The sequence below is a fragment of the Mesitornis unicolor genome, unplaced genomic scaffold (assembly GCF_000695765.1).
Source record: "Mesitornis unicolor isolate BGI_N332 unplaced genomic scaffold, ASM69576v1 scaffold51681, whole genome shotgun sequence".
Taxonomy (NCBI): Eukaryota; Metazoa; Chordata; class Aves; order Mesitornithiformes; family Mesitornithidae; genus Mesitornis; species Mesitornis unicolor.
The window spans coordinates 27,973-34,050 of NW_010166786.1; positions in this window are offsets into that span (position 1 = coordinate 27,973).

Consider the following 6,078-nt stretch of genomic DNA (forward strand, 5'->3'; position numbering starts at 1 on the left):
TCTTAAAAAAAATAGCATCACAAATATTTTAAATTTTCTCGTTAATACTGAGGATTAGAATTTATCATATGCAAGTCTATTTTTGTGAAATCAGGTATATATGATGAGCTGTATAGGACTTCGTTCATGCACACAATATATGTGTGTGTTTAGGAATGTATTTATACCAGTCTATTTGGTGGGCTGGTTTAACTTTATTTTTTTCATGAATGCTGCTTAAACCGCTGAGGTTAGAGGTTCCTCATATTGCCTGTGTGACTGAACAAGTTTTCATCAGAAACAAGTAGTGTTACTGCCTATCTTCTGTGTATCAAAGGTACACGGAAACATCACCTCTCTCATTATTCTTTCTTGTCCTGTTTCCCTCTTTCCTTGTCCTTGTTACTGTTTGATGCTCATTAAGAGCCCAGTCCCTGGGGTTATCTCAGGAAAAGCAAACTCACACCCTTGTTCACCTGCAGAGTTCTTTCCTGTGCCAGGCTTAGACTGCTTTTTCTCCTTTTTCCTCTTCCCTTTAAATTCTAGTGGAGAGGATCCAGAGCAAAAAAAAAAATTAAAATATTTGTAAATCAGAGACTCTGGTAGAAAAACTTTAAACCAGAGGATTACCAGAACTAAAAAAGTATTTACACCACTTACATCTTGTTTAAGCACTCATAATAAACTTTGCATGCTGGACCATTACATGGCCCGTTCCAGGAGCCCTCTACATGCTGGAAAAGTTCATGCAGAAAGACTTAGTATCAGACACAGACAGCAGTCTTTTGTTGATATATCCTAAGTTGTGCAACTGTCATTGCTCAGCAGCTAAACCATGTATTTGTGTGTGAAATAATGTATTCAGCTCTTTTTGGCAATTTTTTTTCAAACTAAGCAACAAATAGATCTATGGATTTTCCTTGATTTTCATTGCCATGATGTTAATAAGGATTTTCAAATCTCAGTTTTAGCTATTTACAAATTACTTGCCATAAATTCTTAAATTGTAATGTTTTTATCATGCACACCACTAGTGGAAAAAGACCCCAACAAAATCAGCTAACACGCTGCCATGAAAATGTTGCAATATTGGGCTATTTTAAGCTAACAGTAATGTACTTTACTTTTTAATATAACTTTTCCTCTGCATTTTTTAGTACCATGGAGCGAATGGTCAAAATGTACATATGAATGTACTTACAAGAGAAGGCTTAGGAATCAAAGGTACACTGATACATTCACAGACAAAAAATCACATACATTCCCTAGGGTGAATCATAGATTTGATTAAAAATAATTCAGTGTCTATTTTGCAATAAATATTTACAAAGTCTGTGCAACTTCAGTCTCTGCATCCTCTGCAGTTCCTGGATGTGAGACTGCTGTATCAGTGAGCTCTGACCCAAGCCTGTTTTAGGGCCTGATCCAAAGCCAACTGGAGTCAATGGCTGCAGATGAGGATCTAGTTTCAGTGAAACTATTAGTTTTGGTTTACAAAGATTGTTTTGTTTAAACAAACTGGTTGATACTGTCTATTAGCGGATTAGAACCTATAGTGTATATTTCTGTGCAAAGAGAAATAAACATTACCAGATGCCTTTGGAGAGAAGGTGATGCTATGACCGTATATTAAATACAAAATTTAATGTGTGGAGAAGATGATGGCTGTCATTAAACTGGAACAGATTATTACAGGTTCACAGCTGTACTCTTCAGTATTCCTGCATATCTCATAGTGGAAACTGCACAGACAAGGGCTTACATCTGTGGCCCTTCCAACCACTCCATTCCCACAGAAGTCAGTGCAAGTTACACGTGGGACCGAATCCTGTTTCTCTGGTGCATGGATAAACAAACGAGAGGAAAGATGCCCCTGGATTGTGTTTCAGATTCCCCTTGGGTCCGGATTGCCTAAGGCACTAGGGAAATCTGGATTTAGCCCACGTAAGTTATCTGTTACTCTCTTGTCTTTCATGTAGAAGTCATCAAATGACAAACTTTCTCTGAAAGAAATTAATTTTTTATTAAAGTAATAAAAATCTATACTGTTTGTTAAATACCTTTTAAGTTCTGTTTCTGAGAAGGCTGATTCTGCTTCTCAAGATTAGGGTTGAAAGTCCTTCTTCTGTAGGTCACCCATTTCAACACTGAAATGCATTTCAGTATTCAAACATTAACAAAGTGGTGTTCACATTTCATATCAAACACTTGGTGGTCTACATTTCCTGTTCCTACAGGAGATTTCATTTCACAAAGCTACTCATTCTTCTCATCACTTGCATCTTCTGATCATCAGCAAAGACCCGATTTGGTATGCATACAATGTTCGCAGTCCAATTAATCCCACGTGCAATCTCTCTAAATTATCAAAGATGTACAGAAATCAGGTAATACGTTTTTTCCCTTTTCCTGCTGTGACAGATTCTCCTATAAACGTTCTGTGCACCAGCAAAATCATCAGGATGGAAATCCCTCGGCTATCAGAAAAGAGAAAACAAAGACTTGGTGAGGAAGGTCTCTGCTATTGAGAGATATCAAAAAATTAGGCTCATTCATAGGAGCCATTCTTTGAACAGCATTAATTTAGATCAGGAATTTTGATGAAACCCCTAGATTTCAAGAACTTTCAAGATCTTACCCTAGAAACAAGAGTGGTGTTCATCTTTTTTTCTTAACCAGATTATTTTATCTTGTAGCATTTGTACCAAAGTTCATTTTCTCTCTCTTTTTTTTTTTTCCTCCATCAAAAGATGAGTGGGTTTGTGTGTGGTGAGTGGGATGAAAAAGTCTTTCTGCTGTTTTCATGAATATTGTTTTGACCTGAGGCTGGACCTTGAGAGTGGCCAAAACATTTTTAATAGCAATGCTTCTATTCACTGAAGAGTTCAACTGAATAAAATAATAATTATTAGCACTTTCCTGGTATTTGTGTATCTTTTACGCCCTTTAGGATGGTAATTTCAGTACTATAAGTTAGATGGATAATTTTTCATTTGATTTATAAAAGTTGCATATTAACCTGTATTGCGTATGTCCAGATTGCATTCAACTTGGTTTTGTAATACAGCTTGTGGGTAATGAGTCTGGGATACAAAACTCGGATGTCAAGTGCAATACTCTCCATGTCTTGTCTACCTTTATGCAGAAGTTCAAGTTTGTTTTGCAGTGGGCACAAGGGAGTTATTGCCCCACAAAACTTACCACATACAATCTAAAAGTAAAAAGAGAGACATAATTTTCATCTTAGTCTATTTGAAAGAAACTGGTAATTGCCTCAATTTGTTTCTGTAAAAAAGGAGTTGCTTGACCTTGAGTAAAGATTGTAAAATTGAACACATTTTTATGATATACTGTTATCGTTCCTCATTTTTCACTTCAGCTTGTGTCTTTATAATTTTTTTCACACCATTTGATGAATCCTAGCAAAATTCTCATGCTTGGACATACCCTAGAGCTTATTTTATAAGACAGCACATGAGATTTAATATCTGGATTTTCTTCTATTTGTCATCCTTTTACATTTCAAGGAAATGAGTTAATGGATGGATGCTGTAAGCAACCTCTTTCTGGAACTCAGATTGATTACATATGGCAATCTTTTATACAGTGATCCCTACGTTGCACCACTTGCTTAAAGCTAAAGATCCATTCATGCTCTAAGTGTAGTGGCAGTAGTATCTTTTTGGAACTACACGGCAAAGTGCTTATTTTCTCTTTAATCTGTGGGTTGCTTCTGGTTTGTTGTTCTTTTTTTTTCCGCTAATGAAAAGTCACATATTTTGACGTCTGCTAATTCCCTGCTCTGAGGAAGAGAACATTGCTCTGCACCCTTGACAGAAGGGTATTTAAAGTCTATTGTATTCTCCAGGCAGACAGTAAGATCACGTTCTCTCGCATTTCACAGAGGACTGTGAAAAATGAAACAGATAACAATTGCATAATGTATACTCATGGCATGTAATTTAGAATATGCTCTGCCCTCAGAAGTCTATACTTTTATTTTGGTTTTGTTTGTTTTTAGGAATGGTTCATGCATAGAAACTTTTCTTCCATGTTTTCACTGACGTACTCAGCTAACATTGACAGATAGCAACATAACACAATAATGACAGGAAGCAGAGAGAAATACAAAGACTTCAGCTTTTCAGAGATCTTGGCAGATGGGAACCTTGTTTCTTGAAGCTGGCTCAGTCTCTTTCTTCTACCAATCATCACGTGAAAACAGAGAGAACAAAAACCTGATTCTCCTTGTAACTTCTCCTTCCCTCATGGTATTTACACTACAGTTTAGATTCATTTTTAATCAAATAGAACAATTTAAAACAGTTTTATTAATTTAATTTTAATTTAAAACATTTCTATACTCAGATAGATTAAGTTCTCAAGGCATGATGCGTTTTTTAAAAAGTCATTTTTCCACAGGGTAACTTTTCTCAACAGTGGGTTTTTTTCATTACTGTTTCCACATTTAGAAGAGGTAGGAGTGTAAATAAACCCAAGGTCTTTATGTATGAAGAAACAGGAAATTCTTATTTAGTGTTCAGCAGTTGGATGTTACTTGTGTTTGGAAAAGTGTGTACCATCAATTTGGTCTTCAAAGTTAATAAGTAGTTCAAAGACAAATTATATCTCCTGTTGATCTTCTCAGGTGAGAGGTTAAAACTTGCTTTTTTCTAGAAATCTAGACAGACTTAAAAATCAGACCTATAATTATGGTATAATTACAATGTAACAAATTCTCAGTGGCTTCTATTTTAGGTTATGGTAGATTTGAAAAAGGACAGATTTAAAAAAAAGAAACACAAACCCAAACAAAAACAAACAAACAAACCAAACCCAAACAAACAAACAAAAACCCATCCCAAACCAGACAGGAAAACCAAAACAAACGAAATGCAGCGACCAAAAAACTCCCTGATAGTCTCAAAGGTGATGGAGAAATTAAGCCTGAAAATATACCAAACCAGGACAAGAACAGTTCTGGCTATGAGTCCTAGAAATCCTTAAAAATCAATGAATTGTTACAAAACCATTTGACACGCTTCCCCCCCACCAGTGTCTGCAGGGAGAGAAAGTCCTCGGTGGTAATGTCTCATGAGCCAGCACACAAGGTTACAAACAAATGAAGCACAGTCAAGCAGGAGAATTCAACTTTTCACAGGTAACACAAACATTCTCTGTACCTCTCGTATTCAGCCTAGAGTACCTGCAGCTACTGCTTCAAGCTGTCTGAGAAGGCAGCTGCAAGAAACCTGTTCAACATCTCCCTCCCATAGACTGCAGGTTTTGGATTACCCTTCCGATGCTCTCTGAAGCTGGCCGATCCAGACCTTTATCAGAGAGAGAGGAGGCTTCCCACTGAACATGGTATTTACTGTGGATGATTAGTCAGCATCCCAGAAGAGCTTATGGAAAGACTGTCCCTTATCATTTTTTCACTAGCAGCCCTCAGGAAATGAATTTAAAAAATGAATTTATTTATTTATCGACTTTATTTATTTATTCCAATATTAATTTATTGTGGGCTGGATAATCCACAAGAGAACTGTGTAGACAACATCCACTTGGAATTGGACTGGTCTTAATCTAGTTAATCTTTATTCCAAAGCAAGGACAAGAGTGTCTGAACTTGTTTAATTCAGTTTATGTGATTTGCTTAACAGCTGAGGATTTAATTAATTCAGATTAAATTTTGAGTTGTTTCATGTTGAGATTCTAAAGAGATAATGAGGAGAAAGCTGGATACCTGAGAACTTTCCTGCCTTTCTGCATATCAAAGGCTGAGATACCTGGCCTGGCTGGTTTAATAGCACTAGTGGCAAGTTGTTCCCATTGGTTATAAACTCATTAGATCCTTTCAGTGACTCACAGAGCAGCTACACTATTGCAATTAAACCATTTAAGTTGTTTGACTGCACATTTGCATCTCGTGATAAACTCAGCTTCATGTTAGCAAACAGAATTTCTCTGTGGAGAAATGATGCTATTCTCACACATGTGTCCACTTCTTTCACAGGAAAACAACCCATCAGCAAAAGGCATTCTCCTCCTCCATGAAACAAGCAGTGATTAAAGATCATTGGGTTTTAGCAATCTAAT